The 23,620-nt window shown below is 56.5% G+C and overlaps 1 long non-coding RNA gene across 2 annotated transcripts; it reads left to right on the top strand.

Annotated features, from left to right (window-relative positions):
- Positions 1-468: 468 nt before the first annotated feature.
- Positions 469-5,158, top strand: LOC138843668 (uncharacterized). Of its 2 annotated transcripts, XR_016212640.1 has the most exons (3): positions 475-860; positions 3,555-4,715; positions 4,801-5,158. It is a non-coding gene; the product is annotated as an uncharacterized LOC138843668 (long non-coding RNA). The 2 variants fall into 2 exon arrangements; XR_011378593.2 differs by having other exon boundaries at positions 469-860; positions 3,555-5,158.
- The last annotated feature ends 18,462 nt before the right edge of the window (positions 5,159-23,620 follow it).

Below are 23,620 nucleotides of genomic sequence, written 5' to 3'. Positions count from 1 at the left end.
CTCCTTCATGCCTGTAGATGACCTGGGATGCTGTGTGTGTGAAGCACTCAGCCCAGGTTCTGTGAATGGGAACAGCAGTAGCTTGCTTGTCACTCTTACAAGGGCAAGGACAGCTCGGGCCTCCGGCACCTTCCTGATGCCGGGCACCAAGTAAGCGCGTGGTGGGTTTGCAGCTACACAACCACAGGAGCAGACCCCGTGGAGGGCCCGGGTCTGGGCTGCTGCCGTCCACAGCCGGCACCGTCCCAGCACAGCGAAGGCTTTGCACCAGGAGAGTCTGGCACCTGTCGCTGTGTGGCCCGGGGCCCTTTCCTCTGGAGGAAGAAGACAGCATCAGGAGGGCTTGGCGTAGCGCTTCAGACAGTGGCTGGGACACATGCATCCCATATCTGAGTGCCTGGCTCAAGTCTTAGCTCCACTGTCAACTTCCTGCCGATGTGCACCCTGGGAGGAAGTGCACCCTGGGAGGAAGCAGGTGAGGCTCAAATACTAGGGTTCCTGCAACCGTGCGGGAGACCCAGATTGAATCCCCATTTCAGGCACTTGAGGAGTGAACCAGTGGCGGGGGAGCTGTCTCTCTGTCTCTGTCTCGCAAACAAACAAATAAATGAAAATGTTTTTATAAAGACATCGTGCACACAGAAACACCAGGGCTCACTGCGGATTTATTTGCCAAAGCCAAGAACTAGAAACAGTCTTCGTCCTGCGTCCCAGCAGCTGCTCCATGACAGAGGAGCAAGCTGCTGATGCAGCCACATCCTGGACGGCCCTCGAGAGAATCGGGAGCGAAAGGTCACAGATCGCCTGGCTGCAGCAACACAGCGTTCTCAAAACAAGGAAATTCTTGAACCGGGGGCCAGGTGAGTGGGTCCTCAGGGCTGGAATGGGAGGAAGGTGGCTGTGGCCATGCAGGATGGAGGTGTCCTGTATGTTTACACATGTCCACACCGTGCTAGGGCTGCCCAGGTCTGGATGCACTCACACACACTCGTTCTCACACTCACTCACACGTTCTCATCTCCCAGTGCTTGCACTCACAAAGATTTTTGCACCACAATAAGCTTGTCTTTCGATGCCATTTCCCACGCTCTGCGTGAGGGCCCTCACAGGCAGCAGGGTCTCAGCAGTGTGGGTCCTGTCACTGGCGAGTCCCTGAGGCACCATCTGGTGGCTCCAGGGGACCCCGGTCTCTCTGGTTCGCTCCTCACCACTGCAGCGGACTCTGCAACTGCTCCAGAACAAAGGGCAGCGTGGCACGCGGGCGCCTCGGAGGACAGCGGTGTGGCGCACGGGCGACTCAGCTGCATCTCCCGCTGCTCTCGCTGCAGCCCGGGTGGCCTCCGCCCTCTACTGCGGGCACCAGGACCTCCCCTGGCAGGAAGGGCGTGACCTCCTGTTTTCCCATCTTGGCCACGTGCAGCCCCCTGGGGGAGCGGCCCCTTGTTGTCCTGAGAGAAGGCTGAGGCCGGAAGAAACCGCAGAGCTGCTTTGTGGTCTGATGGCAGGAAACACCCTGTGGTGACGCTGCCGGCTGCGTGGGGCAGGGCACCGGCAGGCTCCTCAGGGCATTAGTCTGCATCTTGTCTCTCACACACAGGCGTTCTTTCCCAGAACTTCTTGGTCTCTGGGCCTTGTTCCCAGTCTTTCCAGCAGGACCCCGGCTGCCCTGGTGGTGAGTGGCCACCAGCTAGCAGCAGGCAGGAAAAGAGCTGCAGGTGTCGGCCCCAGGACTGATGGGACTCCTTATTAAAGAAGCCACAGAATAAACATGGTTTGGGTCACACCCAACACACATACCCACGCACACACAAATATACATTGTGAAACAGTTTTTTTTTTTAATTATTTATTTGAAAGGTAACGTTTCAGAGAAGTAGAGGCAGAGGCACAGGCAGAGGGAGAGAAATCTTCTGTCCACTGGTTCGTTCCCCAGTGGCTGCAAGCCAAGTCTCCCATATGGGTGCAAGGGCCAAAGAAGTTGGGACATCTTTCCCTGCTTTCCCAGGCCATTAGCAAGGAGCTGGATTGGAAATAGAGCAGCTAGGACACTAACCTGTAGTCAGTGGCTTAACCTGCTATGCCATAGTCCCGGCCCCCTGTGAGACAGTTCTTAGCAGAGAAGAAATGATACAGAATAACATTTTACATTCTATGTTAGCTTCACTTACACTAGCCTGGTTCAATTTTTAACAAATTTTTCACTTGAAAGGCAGAGCAATATTGAGAGAGAGGGAATCGTTCACTCCCCAAATGTCAAAGCCAGCAGCCAGGAAGACCATCCTGATCTCCCACATGATTGGCCAAATAGCTGGGCCATCTTCTACATCTTTCCCAGGCACATTAGCAGGGAGCTGGGTCAGAAATGGAGTAGCCAGGACTTGAACCAGCAATCTGATATGGGATGCCAGCATCAAAAGTGGTGGCTTAGCCAGAGTGCCACAACGCCAGCCTCTGACTTTTTAAAATGGACCTCAGGGTGGTGTTCTGGCTGATCCTGGCCCCACGCTGGTGCCCACAGAGTCTGCCTGTGATCCTGGGCCACCAGGACCAGTGGCCATTTGTGGGGGGTTGTGTGTCAGGCGCCCTGCCTGCCTGACAGTCGCTTGAGAGCCATTTCCAGAGCTCCCACGAGGGTCCCGGGCCAAAGCTATTTGCTGTCGCCGGCCGCTGGTGGTGTCATCGTCACAGCCCCACCCCAGCCCTGGAGACTGCCCGCCGTTCAGAGCCAGCACTTCCCCTTCCATGAGGCACCTGGGCCGTGCCGAGGCGTTGTTTCCTCATGGGGCAGGGATTGAAGGCAGCGTGAGACAACGCCGGCTCAGCCTGGCCAGGGCGCTGACCATGCACCTGGTCCCAGCCCTCGTCACCTCCTGCTGCCCAGGCGGCGGGGAGACGACTGCTGGGAGCCAAGGGGGAGAAAGCACAGCAGGGGCCGCACACAGCAGGTGGCCTCGCGGGCTCAGCTGTGTGGCTGGGGCGGCTGCAGGCCAGAGGCTCCCACCCGCATCACCCACTGCGACTGTGCTGAACCTGCCTCTACCACAGGGGCTTAGAATGTGAATTCCTAGTGGCCAAATACTGAGTGCTGGGACATCTCCGGATCCTGTGCTGGCCCAGGCCTGCCTCCTCCACAGAGGCCCGGCTGGCCCCCCAGTCCTCCGCCTTGGCAGGGTGCTCTGCTCTTCCATCTGTGCCTCCCATGCTCCCCTGCTTCCTGCTGCGGCCCACGGCCTCCTTGCTGTACTTTCCACCGGGAAGGCTCTGCTGACCTCTCTGCCCAGGAGGGCTCCTGTCACTGCCTTTCGTCTCTCAGACTTGGCTTAGGTGATGCCCGTCAAACGTCTCTGGCTTCTGGCATCAGATCCCCAAGCCCACCCTCTCTCTCCATCGCTTTACCGCAACATGCAAGACTAGCACACCTGCCCTGCATTTATCTGATTGCTCTGTCACTCCCAGACTTACTGGGGTGAAAACACATCTCACTTTGCAATCACAGGCAGCACTCCATTAATCTGTAGTCACATGGATGATGCTTTTGCCATTTTTTTTTCCAGAAATATTTGGAAATTAGCTCCTTGGAGAAGTTGATAAATCCGCAAGTCATGAAAACCATCACGGTGCCAGTGGCAGGGGCTGATGCTGCCAGAGTGCTGGTGTGGCCACGGCAGTGTGGCCCTACCTGCAGAAGCGCCCAGCCAATCCCACACACATTCACACAGCCACTCTTCCTGAGAAGATGAAGTCCCGCCTCCACAGGGCACCCTGTCATTCACTCTCAGAACGGCAAACTGGGCTTTATTTGTTCACTTTGTCTTGAAACCTCTTGCACTTCATTTTTAAATCCCGGTGAATCTGTATCTGAAGACAGACTGGCCCGAAGCCCAGGGATACTGGAGTCACTGGCTCCCAGGTGTCAGCTGTGCCCAGATACGGCCTATAACACCCTGGACAGAGTCCAACGCTCAGGCCCAGCCAGGAAACCCCTTCTGCCTCAAAGGGGCAGCAGAGAGAGCCGACATCTCCTCAGAGCCACCCTGCAGCTTCCTTGCATGCTTTCCGGGCCGGCCTCCCTTCACGCACACTCCAGCGCCCACGGCTACCTGCACACCCATTCAAACGCACAGCTCCAGGAGAGGCTGAACCATGACTAACCAGGAGGATAACAAGGGTGAGGACCGCTGGCTTGGGCACAGTCACTGCCGTCCAGAAGGCTCCCCCGCAGCTCAACAGCTGGCCTCAGCGGACGTCCAGAACCTGCTGAAGGAGATCTGTTTGCTGGGTGCCCAGTGCTGAGGTCGTGGGAAGCCACAGGCACAATTTCTAAGCCAGTGACCTTATTTGTGATGCTTCCAGAACTTCCTTTCGGTCCTCAATTCTTGAGTTTCAAAGTGCACTTGAGAAGACCCAGGGCACGAGGCTCACTGAGCTTTGTTTTCTGGAATTCCTGAGTTGTTTAAGGCACCAGGCTGGGAACGCAAGACACAGAGGCAGCAGCTCCACCCCAGGTGGGAACGTGGACTGAAGCTTTCCCCTGGCCTCTCACGTTCGCACTGCCAAGTTAGTGTGCTCACAGACCTTATAAAACCAACACCATTCAAGCTGCCCTTTACAACCTGACTTCTCTGTGAGGCTCTGAGAGCTGCCAGGAGGCCAGCCCCTCCCAGATCTTGCTATATTTAACTTCTCAAGACCACCCTGAGGTGCTTAATTCCTGGGTAAGTCACCAGGACAAGTTATAGGGCTACTCAAACTCTGCAAGGCCTGTGTGCCTGCTGATTCCCATTTTAATTTCCTTTCCAGGGGCTGGCGCCGTGGCTCGGTAGGTTAATCCTCTGCCTGCAGTGCCAACATCCCATATGGGCACCAGTTCTAGTTCCAGCTGCTCCTCTTCCAAACCAGCTCTCTGCTGTGGTCTGGAAAAGCAGTACAAGATGGCCCAAGTGCTTGGACCCCTGCACCCACATGGGAGACTGGGAAGAAGCACCTGGCTCCTGACTTCAGATCAGCACAGCTCCAGCCGTTGAGGCCATTTGGGGAGTGAACCAATAGACGGAAGACCTTTCTCTGTTTCTCCCTCTCACTGTCTGTAACTCTACCTCTCAAATAAATAAATAAAATCTTTTAATAAATAAATAAATATTTTTAAAAAATGAATAAATAAATCTTTTAAAAAATCCTTTCCAGAGTGTCGGGAAGTGAGGAGTGACTGGGGCCTCTCGAGGCTGCCTGTGCAGCAGGCCCCATGGCAAGAGCAGGGCGCGAAGCTTCTCACTCACTTGTCTCAGTGTTGCGCGTGCCAGCGCCTGTTACATCTGCCCCACTGCACAGGGGAGCCCCATGGTCATTTGTTCAAATGATCCTGACCCCTGCCGAGACCACTAAAGCTGACTGAGAGTCCCAGTGAGTGCACACAGTGAGACCCACAAACACGGTTTCCACCATAAGGCAGTTGGAACGACAGGGCTGCAACACTGGCCAGCAGGCCATGGTCTTCACTTCATCTCGGATTTTCTCCTTAAGAAATAAGAAAAAAGACTGCACTCGGGCACACGCACTTGTGTCATTACACCTTCCATCCACTTCTCTTCCTGCAGCAGCTTTTTGCAGAGCAGAGGATGAGGGAGGAGACCGGCCCGCAGCCTCAGAACACCACTGTGATGTCCCCAGCCCCACCCCCAAGCACACGCTTGCTCCTCTCAGCGCTGCTGGGCTGAGTTCTTGGCACCGCATTCACGTGCGGATCTATGGCAATTGCACTGCTGGTGCCAGGATTTGACTGGGCTCAGCAGGGCGTGGGATCCCAAGCCTGTGGCAGACTGAGGCTCTCCCCACTTTCTGGGGTATAAGCAGCTCCCTCTCTCCCGCCCAGGCCCTCACAGACCTCAGGCACAGCCTTTCAACCCTCAGCTGTGCCACCACCGTCCCAGGGAGCAGGCTCCCCAGGTGTTTGATTTCATGACGTTTCCAAGTGACACTTCCTTATTCACCCAGGACTGACAGTCCCAGGATGTCAGAGACTAAGGGAGTCCTGGAATAACAACTGGGGCATCCTGGGTCAAGCAGGACAAATCACATCTCCTGGGCCCCTCCCCCATGGGAACCCCTGGCTGGTGCATCCACCAGGGGCTCAGTTTCCACGGCAGACTTCCCCCCTGAGACACGAAGCATGAGGAAGGCTGCAGAGAGCACACAGCACAGCACTGGGCTTCCTGTGGGTCACTCAGCTTTTCGTGAGCACAGCTAAGGACTTGACACAGGCTCCTTACATGGGAAGAGAAGGTTGGGAAGGTTCACAATCCGAGATCAGCAGCCCCTCTGCTCTGCTGCCTGATGAGGGTGGGGGTGGCAGAAGCTGCAGGGGGCAGCCTGTCTACACGATCTTCCCTGATGGAGCCACCAAGAGCTGGCCATGCAACCGGCAACCGGGCCAATCCAATCACTTCCCAAAGACCCCTCCAGGCACCATAACTGGAATAAGTTTCTACTCCCTCAGAGCCATCAACATGATTTGGGGTTTAAATATTTACGTGGAGGACTGGTGCTGTGTCACAGCGAGTAAAGTCGCTGCCTGTGGCGCCTGCACCTCAAATGAGCACCAGTTCAAGCCCCAGCTGCTCCACTTCCCATCCAGCACCCTGCTGATGTGCCCGAAAAGCAGCAGAAGATGGCTCAAGTCCTTGGGCCCCTGCACCTGTGAAGGAGACCCAGAAAAAGCTCCTCCTGGCTTTGGACTGGCGCAGCCCCAGACGTTTCAGTCATTTGGAGAGTGAACAGCAGATGGAAGATCTTTCTTGATGTCTCTGTCTCTGTCACTCTGCCTTTCAAATAAATAAATCCTTAAAAATTTTTTTCCGTGAGTTGGGAGCCAAATCATTGTTTAAATTTTAGCAGTTCTCAAGATATCTTCTCTTGGGGCCAGGTTGTGATGCAGCTGGTTAAGCAGCTGCCTGTGACGGCCACATCCCACATGAGCACCAGTTCAGGTCCTGGCTGCTTCCCTTCTGATCCTGCTCCTTGCTAATGCACCTGGGAAAGCAGTGGGAGGTGGCCCAAGTGCTTGCGTCTCTGTCAGCCATGTGAAGAATCAGGATGGAGTTCTAAACTCCTGACTTTGGCCTGACCCAGTCACCGCCATTGGGGCCATCTGGGGAGTGAACTGAACCAGCAGAGGGAAGAGTTCTTTGTCTCTGTCTCTGCCTCTCTCTCATAACTCTTTCAAATAAATAATTTTTTAACAAAGCAATTTTGTTTTCTGAAGAGCAATTTTTAGTCAGGTAGCTGTTTAGGTAGAAAAACAGAAAAAAGTACCCATAAACTTCAAGAGACCGTGGTACCTCCAGGTTAAAACTGAACTCTGGGGCCCGCACCGTGGCGCAGTAGGTTAATCCTCTGCCTGTAGCACCGGCATCCCATATGGGCGCCAGTTCTAGTCCCGGCTGCTTCTCTTCCCATCCAGCTCTCTGCTGTGGCCTGGAAAAGCAGTGGAAGATGGCGGGAGTCCTTGGGCCCCTGAACCAGTGTGGGAGACCGGGAGGAGGTGCCTGGCTCCTGGCTTCAAATTGGCGCAGCTCCAGCTGTTGTGGCCATTTGGGGAATGAACCAACGGAAAGAAGACCTTTCTCTCTGTCTCTCCCTGTTACTGTCTGTAACTCTGCCTCTCAAATAAAAATAAATAAAATCTTAAAAAAAAAAAAAAAGCTGAACTCTGCAGACTTAGCCCAACTCACACAGTATTGGGTTCTTTCTGCCGGCAGCTTGCATGGCTGTGCCGTTCCTGCTTGTTGACTTGAAGTCTGGAACAGCCTTGGCTTCACTCGTCCATCTTTCAAACAAGGCCTTTCTGTCCATCACAGAACAAACCTCCACAGTCCTGTGGCCCATGTCCTGTGAGGCTTTGCCCACCCTCCACCACAAACCCTGAGTGACTTTGTTTAAGGAATATTCTCACACTGAGTTCACAGTGGTGTTTTGCTTTGTGATTAATGAGATTCTTCTTAAAAAAGATTTATTAATGTGTTTGTAAGGCAGAGCAATATTAGGAGAGGAAGAGACTGAGAGAGATCCATCATCTGCTGGTTTACTCCCCAAATGGCTGCAATAGGCAGGACTGGGCCAGGCCGAAGCCAGAAGCTTGGACATCCATCCTGGTCTCCAATATGGGTGGCAGGGGCCCAAGAATTTGGGCCATCATCCACTGCTTTCCTAGGTGCGCTAGCAGGCAGCTGGATTGGAAGTGGAGCAGCGCTCTGGTATGGGATGCTGAACCTGCTGGGCCGCACACCAGCCACTGGGGTAGTCTCTGTGTGTCAGCCCGAGGTGAACCTATTGATGACATTGACCTTTGGCCTCTTGTGTCTACACCACAGCCTGTGCTCAGTGCTCCGATGTCTGCTGTGCATCGTACCCTACTTTGGCAGGGAGCTCTTTGCTCCAGGAGGTGAGTTTGGTCTCAGCTCGCATTCCCTTCGCAGCCATCTTTGCTCCTTCAGCCACTGGTGTCACTCGCTCTGGCCCTGTTTGTCTCTCATGGCTTCTTTCCAGTCAGGACAGTGGACAAGTCCTCCCAAGACAGCTGGCGTATGAGAGGTTCACAGGTTCACAGTGGGGTGGGGGATGCATCAGAGCCAGGTCTGGCCAGGAGGAGCCCCCATGACGGTGGATGTCTCTGTTCCAGCACCACACTACCCCAGCTACCTCCCCAAGGTGCTGCTCCTGCGTGCGGGCTCATGTGGGGATCGCCGAAAGAGGCCTGAGGACACCAAGCCAGCCGCCTGCTCTCCCCACGTCCTCTGTCTGCTGCAGGCTGCACTTGCAGGTGGCTCCAGGCTTCACGGGCTTCATTTTTCCCTAGAAGAACAAAGCGGCAAATATTTCCACTCTGCCATTTTACACCGTGGCATCCTAATTACCCTGTCTGGTCGTCAGCTTTGCCTGGGACCCGGTTCCGCCTTCCTGTCGGCTCCCTCTGGCTGGGCTGTGTGAGGTCGTCACACCCCTGCCTCGTCAGCCCTCAGCGGCCCACACTCTGATGAGTCACCTTCTTCCTGCACTGGGAACATTTCCCTGCTATTTTTAAGTAATCACTCACCCTTCTGTTTTTCCGCTGAAACTCCTATCAGACGCTTGCTCCTCCACAAGTCATCCACCACTCTTTCCTCCCTTTCCTGCTTCTCCCTCACCTCGCTTCTTGTGCTCCAAGACTCACTGGACCTCAGAACTCATCTCTTTTGTGGGATTTAAGTTCTCAACTGTACTTCAAATTTCTTTCTTGCCCTCAGCCATTTTCTCTTTTCTTTTTAAAGATTTTATTTATGTATTTATTTATTTATTTATTTGAGATGTAGAGTTATAGACAGAGGGAGGGACAGAGAGAAAGGTCTTCCATCCCATGGTTCACTCCCCAAATGGCTGCAACAGCTGGAGCTGGGCCAAAATGAAGCCTGGAGCCAGGAGCTTCTCCTGGGTCTCCCGTGTGAGTGCAGAGGCCCAGGGACTTGGGCCATCTTCTACTGCCTTCCCAGGCCATAACAGAGAACTGGATCAGGAGAGGAGCCACTGGGACACGAACTGGTGCCCATATAGGATGCTGACACTGTAGGTAGAGGCTGAAGCCACTACGCCAGCCCCCTTTTCTTAAGATTTATTTGTTTGTTTGAAAGGCTGAGTCCCTACAGAGAGAAAAGGAGGGACACAGAGAAAGAAACCTTCCATCTGCTGGTTCACTCCCCAAATGGCTGCAATGCCAGGGCTGGGCCAGGCTGAAGCCAGGAGTCAGGAGCTTCGTGCAGGGGCACGAGGACTTGGACCACGTCTGCTGCTTTCCCAGGTGCTCAGGCAGGGAGCTGAAGTAGAGTGGCCGTGCATGAACTGACACCCATCAGGGATGCCGGCATCACACGCGGCTGAGCCTGCTGCATCTCAGCGCTGGCCGCCCTCAGCCACTTTCAGTCTCCTATGCCCACGCTGTGGATGTGCAGTATTTTTCAGTTTTTCTGAGGAAAACACTGAGGCTTCTGGTGTGGATTTTCTCCTGTTTGCTGCCTCAGGTGTCCCCTCAAGGCCAGTTGTTTATCTCCAGGGTTCCCTGCTCTCCTCTGTGATGCTGGTTTTCTTCTGAATGCACGGGAACCACTGGGCACAGCTGTGTGCTTAGAGACCAGAACTTCTGACGACAGCCATGGGTCCTAGGACTCCTCTGGGGGGGGGCGGGTATGTGGACTCCTCTGAGGTGTGTGTGGGGGGCACGTGGACTCCTCTGAGTAGGGGGGGTACATGGACTCCTCTGAGAGGGGGTGATACGTGGACTCCTGAGTGTGTGGAGGGGTACGTGGACTCCTCTGAGTGTGTGTGGTACGTGGACTCCTCTGAGTGTGTGTGGGGGGCACGTGGACTCCTCTGAGTGTGTGTGGGGGCATGTGGACTCCTCTGAGTGTGTGTGGGGGCATGTGAACTCCTCTGAGTGTGTGTGGGGGCACATGGACTCCTCTGAGTGTGTGTGTGGGGCACATGGACTCCTCTGAGTATGTGTGGGTATGTGGACTCCTCTGAGTGTGTGTGGGGGGGCACATGGACTCCTCTGAGTGTGTGTGGTACGTGGACTCCTCTGAGTGTGTGTGGGTATGTGGACTCCTCTGAGTGTGTGTGGGGGCATGTGGACTCCTCTGAGTGTGTGTGTGGGGCACATGGACTCCTCTGAGTGTGTGTGGGTATGTGGACTCCTCTGAGTGGGGGTGATATGTGGACTCCTCTGAGTGTGTGTGTGGGGCACGTGGACCCTCTGAGTGTGTGTGGTGTACATGGACTCCTCTGAGTGTGTGAGTGGGGTACGTGGAGTCCTCTGAGTGTGTTGGGGTATGTGAACTCCTCTGAGGTGTGTGTGGGGGCATGTGGACTCCTCTGAGTGTGGGGTGATACGTGGACTCCCCTTAGTGTTTGGGGGGTACTGGACTCCTCTGAGTGTATGTGGGGCACGTGGACTCCCCTGAGTGTGTGTGGGGGTATGTGGACTCCTCTGAGTGAGTGTGGGGGGGCACGTGGACTCCTCTGAGTGTGTGTGGGGGCACGTGGACTCCTCTAAGTGTGGGGTGATATGTGGACTCCTCTGAGTGGGGGGTGATAAGTGGACTCCCCTGAGTGTGTGGGGGTTACTGGACTCCCCTGAGTGTGTGTGGGGTACGTGGAGTTCTCTGAGTGTGTGTGGGGGGGCACGTGGACTCCTCTGAGGTGTGTGTGGGGGCACGTGGACTCCTCTGAGTGTGGGGTGATATGTGGACTCCTCTGAGTGGGGGGTGATAAGTGGACTCCCCTGAGTGTGTGGGGGTTACTGGACTCCTCTGAGTGAGTGTGGGGGGGCACGTGGACTCCTCTGAGTGAGTTGGGGGGGCACGTGGACTCCTCTGAGTGTGTGGGGGTGATCTGTTGATTCCTCTGAGTGTGGGGAGTTACCTGTGGACTCTTTGGATTGGGGGGGTGACCTGCGGACTCTTCTGAATGGGGGGTATGATCCATGGATTCCTCTGGAGGGGGGTGGTCTGTGACTCCTCTGAGTTGGGGGGGGGGTGATCTGTGACTCCTCTGACTCCACTTGCTATGATGTGGACCTGAGTATCTTGATCTCTATTCTGGTCCCTGCCCCCACAGAGTTAAGAATTCAAAGGATATGCATCCGTTTGTACATTGCGCAATTGAGAACAAGATTTACTCAACAGTGAAAGAATAAACATACATTCACTGAGTGTGGGGTGCCCCACATGGAGAAATACTCATCATGAGTGGACCAGAGAGTTGCCCATGAAAGAGAAGAGAGGGGTACTTCCAAGTGTACATGGTGAAGAGACCCCCCTGCCCTGCCCCACCCCTGTTCTCAGCCTCTTTAATGACACACAGGCGGTACTTTAATTGGATGAACAAATAGGGTGGGGTCTTAGCATGTGCCCTGGTCCTGGAAGAGACAGGTGCCTCCTGGGAATGTGAGTGTATCAAGTTGACCATTAAAAGATGAAGATTGGGTCAAGTGCTGTGGCGTAGCAGGTAGCCCTGCTGTCTGCAGAGCTGGCATCCTATATGGGCAATGGTTTGAGTACCAGCTGCTCCACTTCCGGTCCAGCTCTCTGCTATGGCCTGGGAAAGTAGTGAAAGATGGCCCAAGTCCTTGGGCCCCTGTACCCACATGGGAGACTCAGAAGAAGCTCCTGGCTCCTGGCTTTGGATTGGCTCAGCTCTGGCCATTATGGCCAACTGGAGAGTGGACCAGCAGATGGAAGACCTCTCTCTTTCTCTACCTCTCCTTTTCTCTCTGTATAACTCTGACTTTCAAATAAATAAATAAATCTTAAAAAAAAAAAAAAAAAAAGATGAAGGTTATCTGGCAGGCCTGTAAGTCTTCCAGCTGTTCTGGACCTATCCGGATGCCTGGGAACGGTATGTGGCTTCTGTCCGTCCACCTTCAGAGACCCTTTCTCCACTCTGCTGCTACAGCGTTGCTCTCCCTGTACTTGCTTTTCTGCAGTCCAGTGGAGCCTGCGGAGGAAGGGGCCCTGCACTGTTCGGTGGATCCAGCGCAAACCTGATTCTCACAGCTGGAGCTTAGCACAGCACCTGAGTCCTTGATATCTGGGGGCTTTCCAGCCCTTCAGAGATCCCTCAATGGACGAGGTGTCTCTCTTAAAATGTGGAAGGTAGGGGCTAGCACTGTGGTGTAGCGGGTAAAGCCTGCAGTGTTGGCATCCCATACGGCTACCAGTTTGAGTCCCAGCTGCTCTACTTCCAATCCAGCTCTCTGCTATGGCCTGGGAAAGCAGTACAAGATGGCCCAAGGGCTTGGGCCCCTGCACACATGTGGGAGACCCAGAAGACGCTCCTGGCTCCTGGCTTTGGATCAGCCCAGCTCGGGCTGTTGCAGCCATTTGGAGAGTGAACCAACGGATGGAAGATTTCTCTCTGTCTGTCTGTCTGTCTGTCTCTCTGTAATTATCTGCCTTTCAAATAAATAAATAAATAAATTCTTCTTTTTTAAAAAAAAGTGAAGGCTAAACTCAGACCCCTTGCTCCCTGCAAGCCTATGTGGGGAGGGTTGGGGGTGGGAGTGTGAATACATTGTCAGACCACAGTCATCTCTCTCAGCCTGAGCCTGTGTAGACACCAGGCACCGAGTCCCCCACCACACCTCCTTGTTGCTGGCTGGCATCGCCCTGTTGTGCGTGTCAGGTTTCTGGGTAAAGAGCATCTCAGACAAAGAAGAAAAAAGCAGCAACCTACAGGGAACACTTCAAAAAGCTTGGGGTAAGTGGGCTTGAAAGATAAGCTTATTGTGAGGGGCAGGCATCTGGTTCAGTGATAAAGACACCACTTAGAATGTCAGCGTCTGTGAGTTCCAGCTCCACTTCCAATCCCAGCTTCCTGCTAATGCCCATCTGGGAGACAGCACCTGATGGCTCAAGTACTTGGGTCCCTGCCACCTACATGGAACACCTGGATTGGGTTCTAGGCTCCTGGCTTCACCCTGGCCCATACCTGGCTGTTGTGAGCCTTTGGGGGAGTGAACCAGCCAATGGAAGTTACCTATGTCTGTCTGTCTGTCTCTCTTTCTGTCACTCTGTCTTTAAAATAAATAAATTGGAGCTGACGCTGTGTCATAGCAGGTAAAACCACTGCCTGCAGTGCTGGCATCTCATATGGGCATCGGTTCATGTCCTGGCTGTTCCACTTCACTTTTTTTTTTTTTTATTTGACAGGTAGAGTTATAGACAGTGAGAAAGTGAGAGACAGAAAGGTCTTACTTCCATTGGTTCACTCCCCAAATGGCCGCTACAGCCGGTGCTGTGCTGATCCGAAGCCAGGAGCCAGGTGTTTCTTCCTGGTCTCCATGTGGGTACACGGGCCCAACCATTTGGGCCATCTTCCACTGCCCTCCCAGGCCACGGCACAGAGCTGGACTGGAAGAGGAGCAACCGGGACTAGAACCGGTGCCCATATGGGATGCCAGTGCCGCAGGCAGAGGATTAACCAAGTGAGCCACAGCGCTGGCCCCTGCTCCACTTCCAGCCAAGCTCTCTGCTATGGCCTGGGAAAGCAGTAGAAGATGGCCCAGGTTCTTGGGCCCCTGCGCCCACATGGGAGACCCAGAAGAAGCCCCGGGCTCCTGGCTTCAGATCAGCACAACTCTGGCTGTTGCAGCCATTTGGGGAGTGAACCAGAGGACAGAGGACACCTCTCTCTCTCCCTCTCTTTCTATCCCTCTGCCTCTCTTTAACTCTGCCTTTCAAATAAATAAATAAAATCTTAAAAATTAAAAAAAATAAATGAATGAATCTTAAAGAAAAGCAAAGGAGCCCAGAGCTGTCTCTGGCCATGGGCAAGATGGGTGCACAGTGCCTTTCGGATCTCAGCTCAGTTTTGTCCTGAAGAAGTGAGCTTTGGTGAAGCATCTGCTTTGCTATCCATGAGGTGAGGACTTGTAGGGGCTGATGGGGGCCTCCTTTTAGAAGCAGTGGGACTGTGTAGACCAGAGTCACTGCTGCAACCACGAACCAGAGCAGCCACTGCACCACACAGTTGTTAGCCGGGTAATGGTGCACAGTGATCTGGGCCAACAACACCCTTATTCCAGGAAGTTCCAAGCACCTCAGAAGCTCTTCAGGCGGGATCTGAACCTAAATATGGTGCAAGTCATTCCCGGCTTCCTGGGGTGGAGGGAGTTTCCTGGGAAGCAGTGTGTGTGGGAAAGGCAGGGGAGAGGGGGTTCTCCATTTTCCTGGAAGGGAAACTTGGCCAACCTGTAAGACGTGGCAGAAATGGAAGCAACTTTCCCCTTCTGCCTGAGTCAGGGCTTTCCAAGATGGCCTCTGTCCAACCCAGATAGGGCAAGACAGAGGAGCATTTACTGGAAGACTCTGGAGTCCTCCTTAAACCCAGGGAGAAAAGGTGTCTTGTGCATCCGTACCCAGTGCTGGAAGCCCTGGAGCCCGTCGGGCCTCCTGGCCCTGCCTCTCCACTCCTTGCCTCCATCTCCTCTCCCCCAGAGTTGCTGCCTGCCTCCCTGTACAGAGAAGAGACTGGGCTGGGGGTGCTCATGTGGTAAGAAATAGCAGGACTGGGGGGCACATGGGCTCAGCAAGTATTCCCAAAAGTAACCAGCATGCACGTGGTTGGAAAGGACCAGAGGCCATGCCCCTCTCCACAGATGTGGGAGCTCCACCCCAACTCCAACCCCTTGACATGCAGTGTCCTCGTTGGACCTGTGAGGCTGGACAAGGACACAGAAGCTGTCTGTGTGTTTCGAGAGTTCACCTCTTGCTGCCACATCATTCATACAAATGACCCCTTCTACCGACAGAAGCACATATTCCACACCTGCAGGGTGAGGGTGACTTGGGCAGGGCTCCTGCCTGCCTCCCACTCCATCTTGTTAATTTCTGTGCCCACGATGCTTCACTCACCATAGAAGGAACGGTCACAGGGGTGGGAACTGTCACAGGGGTGGACAAGTGTCGCCTGCAAATAGGGTGATGGTCAGGCCAAGTGTATGGAAGGCACCTCCTTCTCCAGAGCAACCTCACTGGGAGAGACAGAATCGGGGTTGGGCCGGTGCTGTGGTGTAGTAGGCTGAGCCTCCGCCTGTGGCACCGGCAACCCATGTGGACACTGGTTCGTGTCCCGCTGCTCCTCTTCTGATCCACCTCCCTGCTTGTGGCCTGGGAAAGCAGTGCTTGGGCCCCTATACCTGTATGGGAGGCCTAGAGGAAGCTCTGGCTCCTGGCTTTGGATCGGTTCAGCTCTGGCTGTTGCAGCCATTTGGGGAGTGAACCAGCGGATGGAAGACCTTTCTGGCTTTCCCTCTCTGTTTCTGTAACTCTACCTATCAAATAAATAAAATAATAATAATAATAATAATCAGAGTTAATAGGTGTAAAAAAGGTAAACTTTAGCTCATCTTAATTCTGTCTCTGAATTCAAGCTGCGTCTTCTAGAGTCTGAGTTCCACAACCTTCCCCCCAAATCCACGGGGCCACCCCCAAGGAGGCCTGCAGGTGAGTGCCCTCCCCAGCCTGTGTGCTTTGGGTTGGGCCCCAGGACTTCCCCACTTGCTGCACTGCCAGATGAGGCTCTCGGCCTCTAGTGTGCACATCTGAGTCACACGCTTCTCCACACCCTGCTGCTGAGCCCAGAAGTAAAAGATGGGCTGTCTGGGTCCCCACGGGCTCTGGTAAACGTGACCCCAGCACCAGAAAGCACAACGTGCGAGCTGCTGCCTGTGCACCCCTCCTACCTCCTGGACCCCCATCTCGGCTGCCACATCCATCAGAGCCCCTGCTGCTGCCTGGCGCTGACCTCCCTCAGCAAACTCGCAGGCAGTCCCATTGAGGACTCCCCACTCTCCTGGCCCCACTGCCCGCTGCCTGGCACGTCCTTATCTTCCTTAGCCTGGCCCTGCTTACAGCCCTTCACCACCATGCTGTAGCACAGGTCAGAGTCACCTTTCCCGCAACTGCCTTTGTCACAGCTACCACCTGGCCAGCTGCCAGCCATCCCTGGCTCACCTGGAAAGGGAGCAGGGGTGGCCAGCACTTCGGACAGCAAAGCCAGCTGTGGGGTGTCGTAGGCAGAAGCTCTCCCTCCAGACTAACCTGGTTACCTGGTTTCACTGAGGAGACCAAGCAGTGTTCAACTTGGGGAGATTTTGCCCCCGAGGGGACAGTTAAGTGTCTGGGGACACTGGGAGACAGAGGCTCCTACCAGTGTGGAGCCAGCAGAGGCCCAGGCTGGGGCTCAGCATACATGGAGTCAGCTCCGTCAGACACCCCGCCCCCTACCATGGACGCCCCCACAACCAAGAACTGTCTCAGCCAAAACATGAGAGCTACCGAGGCTCGCAAGCCAGTCCTGGGCCACGCATCTGGAAGCCTGCGGGTCAGGCGGCAGCACCCTGAGTACCCAGGCTGGCAGGGCCCAGCTGTGCCCAGCGCCAACCACACAGCTTCCACCGGGGCTCCTTCTGCCATGGTGGAATTCTGACAAGTAGCTAGGGGACAGTGCGGGCATTTTAAGCTGGGACTGAGACAGGCTGCCCCTGAGAGCCACAAAGCCCCAGAGAGAAGAACCTGCCAGCTGTGTCTGGGGAGTGTCACCACAGGTCAGTCTGCCAGGAGCAGCCCGGTTCAAGCCTGGCTCTGGGTCTGCACACCCCTCGTCCCCTGCAGCAGATCTAAGCAGCAGCCTCTTTTAGGGCAGGCCCTGCCTCTGAGGCCAGCTGTAGCCACCCAGCACACCGGGGAAACGCACCTGCTCTCCCAGCACCCGCCCTTTCTGCCCAAGCCAGTGGTTGCACATGCCTGCTGGTCAAGGGATGTTCGCTCTCCTGGACACACAATGTTTCCTGGGCCCAGGTCCTTCCCAGCGGTCTCTGTACAGAGCCTGACATCTCCATCGACAGGCAGCCTGGAGGACCACAGTGGACTACAGTCCACCAGAGTGGAGGCTGCAAACCATCAGGCTGTACCAGGAAGGCAGCCTTGATTCACAGCCCCCTGCTGGTCCCTTGAAAGTGAGAACAACCTCAGCACCGCCAAGTGGCCATTCCCCCCACAGACAGAACCTCGCAGGATGTGTAGCCCTCGGGGGTCACGTGGGTGCTCATTCCTCTCATCTCTTGCTTTCCTTCTCTGCTGGGGGGAGTGCGGTCCACTTCAGTTCACTTGTCTTTCTCTTAAAGGGAAGGATATGTTGCCAAAAATACCTGTCAACTGCTTCCTTGCTTTTATGATGGAGAAAATGGTTTGTTTATTTTACAACTTCATCCGTGTTAAAATGGCAGCAGGAGACAGCAGGGCTGACAGCATGGGGCCTGTCCCCTCCCTGGGCTGCTGGAAGGTCTCCGGACACAGCCCCAGGCCCAGGAACACACATCCTGTTTAGTGCACAGCCCCTATAGAGCTCTGAGAACAACCAACCCAGGTGCACCTTCCCCAGCCTCTGCTGCCTTGGGCTTTCCAGCAGGCAATGTGCGCGGACTGTCTTCTGCACCCCAGAGAGACGCCCCTGCAGTAACACGAGTTTCACATAAGGCCAAACTTGAGGACCGGTAACCAGAGGCAGCACAAAAGCTGTGTTCAGTTCTGAATGACAGAAAAAAAAAAGCAGCTGGCGTGGAGACCCCAGCAGGTTCACAGAGTGTGGGAGCCCCCCTGCACCAGGGTGTGCCCCTGTGTCTACTTCCTTGGATGGGCCCAGGCAGTTGTCCTGAGAGCCCTGAGGTGTTGTGCAGCTGACAAGCCGCAGAAGCTCAGGAGGCCACACAGCCAGGTCCCAGGAACCCAGGAAGTGGCTGCTGAAACACCTGGAGGCTGAGGGAATCCCTATCTGCTCCACAGGAGAATCTGCTGGGGCGAGTGGGAGCCCCCACATTGTTCAAATTTTCTAAGTTCAGTGATGAGTCAGGGAGGAAGGGGCAAGCTATTTGGGACATCAAATAAGGTTTTAAAGCAACCACACAAATATGATAAAATCCATTTTAAGTGACTTTACACCTGTAACAAGTCAACTTTCCCAGGATGTCCTCTGGGCTCTGTAAGAAACACAATCTTGTCCTTGCATTGTTGGGGACAACCTTCCCACCACAGCAGGACCAATGGCACAGTCGCTGCCATGCCAGGAGTGCCGGGACCAGCCTCACACAGCAGCACGGCCAACAGGTGTGTGTGTGTGTGTGTGGACAGCCCTTCCTTTCTTCCTGTGCTCTGCACCAATTCCCAAGAATTTCCCCAGGGGAAGACTGGTGGGCCCACGTGAACCCTCCAGGACTGTTCCTCCTGAGGAGTGATCCCACCAGGAAGGCCGCTAATCACACAAAGAATCGCTGCTGCTCAAAACCCCTAACAAATTCAGACAAGCCCTGAGCCACCTCCCGAGTAGCTGGGGGCGCAGGGACTGCGTGTTGCTTATTTCAAACTTGGGATTTCCCAGTTACCTGTTGTCCCCAGCTCTGTGTCTCTGTGAAATCCGCGTGACTCCACTCCTTTGAAATGTGTGGAGACGTTTCCACTGCGTCAGTCGCGGCTCGTAAATGCGCCTTCGTTATGGTTTCCTGTTCCTGCAGGTATTTCCAGTGTGGTCCTCCGCTCCCCAGGGCGTGGCAAGTGCAGCTGCCAGTCAGCCCCGGCTCCGGACGTGGGCCCCTGATGCCTCTGCCGCTGGTCTGCTCCAGCTCCCCTTCCTGAGCGCCCAGGTCTCCGCGAGGCCGGGAGAGGACGGAGAGGGGCGGGTCAGCACGCCGGGGCCACCCGAAGCTGGTCTCGCTGCCTCAGGAGTCTCTGCTCAGGCAACACGGGTTTGGGCCCCAGGAGGGGTTCTTCCTGAGCCCACGCTGGCTGTGGGGCCGCGCGTGCCCCCAAGAGACGCCCTGTGTGCTGAGGGGCCGCGTCCGTGTGCGCATGCCCCCAGGAGACGTCCTGCGTGCTGAGGGGCCGTGTCCATGTGCGCGTGCTGAGGGGGCCACGTCTATGGCGCGTGCTGAGGGGCCGTGTCCGTGTGCGCATGCTGAGGGGGCCGCGTCTATGGCGCCTGCTGAGGGGGGCGCGTCCGTGTGCGCGTGCTGAGGGGGCCGCGTCTATGGCGCGTGCTGAGGGGCCGTGTCCGTGTGCGCGTGCTGAGGGGGCCGCGTCCGTGTGCGCGTGCCCCCAGGAGAAGCCCTGCGTGCTGAGGGGCCGCGTCTATGGCGCATGCTGAGGGGCCGCGTCTGTGTGCACGTGCCCCCAGGAGACGCCCTGCGTGCTGAGGGGCCGCGCCGTGTGCGCGTGCCCCCAGGAGACGCCCTGCGTGCTGAGGGGCCGCGCCGTGTGCGCGTGCCCCCAGGAGACGCCCTGAGTGCTGAGGGGCCATGTCCATGTGCACGTGCTGAGGGGGCCGCGTCTATGGCACGTGCTGAGGGGGCCGTGTCCGTGTGCGCGTGCCCCCAGGAGAAGCCCTGCGTGCTGAGGGGCCATGTCCATGTGCGCGTGCTGAGGGGACCACGTCCATGTGCGCGTGCTGAGGGGGCCGCGTCTATGGCACGTGCTGAGGGGGCCGTGTCCGTGTGCGCGTGGTGAGGGGGCCGCATCTATGGCACGTGCTGAGGGGGCCGCGTCTGTGTGCACGTGCAGAAGGGGCTGCGTCTATGGCGCGTGCTGAGGGGCCATGTCCGTGTGCGCGTGCTGAGGGGGCCGCGTCTGTGTGCGCGTGCCCCCAGGAGACGCCCTGCGTGCTGAGGGGCCGCGCCGTGTGCGCGTGCCCCCAGGAGACGCCCTGCGTGCTGAGGGGCCGCGCATGCCCCCAGGAGACGCCCTGCGTGCTGAGGGGCAGTGTCCATGTGTGCGTGCTGAGGGGGCCGCATCTATGGCACGTGCTGAGGGGGCCGCGTCCGTGTGTGCGTGCTGAAGGGGCTGCATCTATGGCGCGTGCTGAGGGGTCATGTCCGTGTGCGCGTGCTGAAGGGGCCGCGTCTATGGCGTGTGCTGAGGGGCTGTGCATGTCCCCAGGAGACGCCCTGCGTGCTGAGGGGCCGCGTCCGTGTGCGCGTGCTAGGGGGCCGTGTCCGTGTGCACGTGCCCCCAGGAGAAGCCCTGCATGCTGAGGGGCCGCGTCTATGTGCGCACGCTAGGGGGCCACGTCCGTGTGCGCGTGCCCCCAGGAGACGCCCTGCGTGCTGAGGGGGCCTCGTCCGTGTGCGCGTGCCGAAGGGGCTGCGTCTATGGCGCGTGCTGAGGGGCCATGTCCGTGTGCGCGTGCTGAGGGGGCCACGTCCGTGTGCACGTGCCCCCAGGAGACGCCCTGTGTGCTGAGGGGCCGCGTCTATGTGTGCGTGCTAGGGGGCCACGTCCGTGTGCACGTGCCCCCAGGAGACGCCCTGTGTGCTGAGGGGCCGCGTCTATGTGCGCATGCTAGGGGGCCGTGTCCGTGTGCACGTGCCCCCAGGAGACGCCCTGTGTGCTGAGGGGCCGCGTCTATGTGCGCGTGCTAGGGGGCCACGTCCGTGTGCACGTGCCCCCAGGAGACGCCCTGTGTGCTGAGGGGCCGCGTCTATGTGTGCATGCTAGGGGGCCACGTCCGTGTGCACGTGCCCCCAGGAGACGCCCTGTGTGCTGAGGGGCCGCGTCTATGTGCGCGTGCTAGGGGGCCGTGTCCGTGTGCACGTGCCCCCAGGAGAAGCCCTGCGTGCTGAGGGGCCGCGTCTATGTGCACACGCTAGGGGGCCACGTCCGTGTGCGCGTGCCCCCAGGAGACGCCCTGCGTGCTGAGGGGGCCTCGTCCGTGTGCGCGTGCCGAAGGGGCTGCGTCTATGGCGCGTGCTGAGGGGCCATGTCCGTGTGCGCGTGCTGAGGGGGCCACGTCCGTGTGCACGTGCCCCCAGGAGACGCCCTGTGTGCTGAGGGGCCGCGTCTATGTGTGCGTGCTAGGGGGCCACGTCCGTGTGCACGTGCCCCCAGGAGACGCCCTGTGTGCTGAGGGGCCGCGTCTATGTGCGCATGCTAGGGGGCCGTGTCCGTGTGCACGTGCCCCCAGGAGACGCCCTGTGTGCTGAGGGGCCGCGTCTATGTGCGCGTGCTAGGGGGCCACGTCCGTGTGCACGTGCCCCCAGGAGACGCCCTGTGTGCTGAGGGGCCGCGTCTATGTGTGCATGCTAGGGGGCCACGTCCGTGTGCACGTGCCCCCAGGAGACGCCCTGTGTGCTGAGGGGCCGCGTCTATGTGCGCGTGCTAGGGGGCCGTGTCCGTGTGCACGTGCCCCCAGGAGAAGCCCTGCGTGCTGAGGGGCCGCGTCTATGTGCACACGCTAGGGGGCCACGTCCGTGTGCGCGTGCCCCCAGGAGACGCCCTGCGTGCTGAGGGGGCCTCGTCCGTGTGCGCGTGCCGAAGGGGCTGCGTCTATGGCACGTGCTGAGGGGCCATGTCCGTGTGCGCGTGCTGAGGGGGCCGCGTCCGTGTGCGCGTGCCCCCAGGAGACGCCCTGTGTGCTGAGGGGCCGCGTCTATGTGCGCGTGCTAGGGGGCCGTGTCCGTGTGCGCGTGCCCCCAGGAGACGCCCTGCGTGCTGAGGGGCCATGTCCGTGTGCACGTGCCCCAGGAGACGCCCTGCGTGCTGAGGGGGCCGCGTCCGGCCACGTCCATGTGCGCGTGCCCCCAGGAGACACCCCGCACGCGCTGAGTCTCACCACACCTGGAAGGCCCAGATGATGTGATGGGAGGGCTGGCTTGAGCGCAGCAGCTCTTTAGCCGCAGCCCTCGCAGAACTCACAGGAACAGGGCACTGGAGACAGGCACCTCTTCCCTGCGAAAGCTGAATGAACTTAAAATCGTTTGCAGTTTGCTTCCAAAGACCCTCTTCAGTGCTGAAGGTTGGACGCTCACCGCCTTTTGTGGGAGAGCAGAGAGCCAGCATTCGAGAGGAGTGGTGGACTTGGTTAGAAAACCAAGATTAGGGGCCTCTCAAATAAATAAATAAACCTTTAAAAAAAAAACCCTCAATACAAAAGACACAAAATGCAGTGTGGTTGTGTAGTGGGACCTGGAGCACAGCACACGAGTGTAAACCAATCGAACCCTTAGCTGAGTGCCAGGCTGCCTGCCTTTCCACTTTTGGGAGCGATCCTTTGAGGGCCTGAATCCTGTCAGCGTTTCAGATTACGTCCTCAGCATAGATTCCAAACAGCTATTAGTCACTGAGTCCCCGGTCTGAGCTCAGTCAGAGCCCAGACCATGCAGCTGAGGAAGGGTGCTCTGGGTCTTTGGCGTTAAGCCTGGTTTGTCCAAGTTGTCCGTGATGTCAGACACACGCAGATGACCAAGAGTCCATGACGTGTCCCAGGGGGAGCTGTGTGGGATTTGGCCCTGGCTCTGTGTTAGCCAAACGCCTCAGGAACAGTGTCTGTGTGTAAACCTTGTGGAAGAAGAAGCTTGGACATCACTTATTTCATCAATTCTCTTCAATCCCTGCTTGGTCCAAGTGAGTATGAAAAGCTGACAGAACACAGCTGCCACCCCTCCACTGAACATCGCTGGCAATGTCTGGGGTGTGAGACGAGGGCACGGTCTCTGGAGAAGACTAGACAAGGACCAGAAGAGCCAGCCCCACTCCAAGAGTCCCAGTGGACAGCAACAGCAGACAGCACCACTGTCATCCCCTCATTCTCTGCAGGTATTTATGGAGCTGCTGAAGGCTGGGCTTGTTCCTGCAATTTTTTGACATAACAGGGTAAAATAAATTAATAATCTTGATGTAATTCCTCTGAATAGGACATACAGCTTTTACTAGAAACTTATTTATCTGAAAGGCAAAGTGGCAGAAAGAGAGAGAGAGACAGAGGTCTTCTGTCTGCTGATTCATTCCATAAATGGCTACAAAAACCAGGTCTGGGCTAGGCTGAAGCCAGGAACCAGGAGCTCCATTCACCCTTCCCACATGGTTGGCAGGGACCTAAGACTTGGGTCATTATCTGCTTCTCCTCAGGTGCAGATGGGTCCTGAATTGGAGCACCCAGGACTCAAGTGGGCCTTCTGATATGGAATACTATAATTACAAACAATAGCTTAACCAGCTGTACCACAATGCCAGCGTCAGCATATAGCTTTTTTTTTTTTTTTAAGATTTTA

The sequence above is a fragment of the Oryctolagus cuniculus genome, chromosome 9 (genome assembly GCF_051225735.1).
Source record: "Oryctolagus cuniculus isolate XC-2025 breed Fujian yellow rabbit chromosome 9, ASM5122573v1, whole genome shotgun sequence".
NCBI classification, from domain to species: domain Eukaryota; kingdom Metazoa; phylum Chordata; class Mammalia; order Lagomorpha; family Leporidae; genus Oryctolagus; species Oryctolagus cuniculus.
The sequence above is the reverse complement of the archived record's forward strand: the minus strand, read 5'-3'. Positions and strand labels throughout refer to the sequence as shown.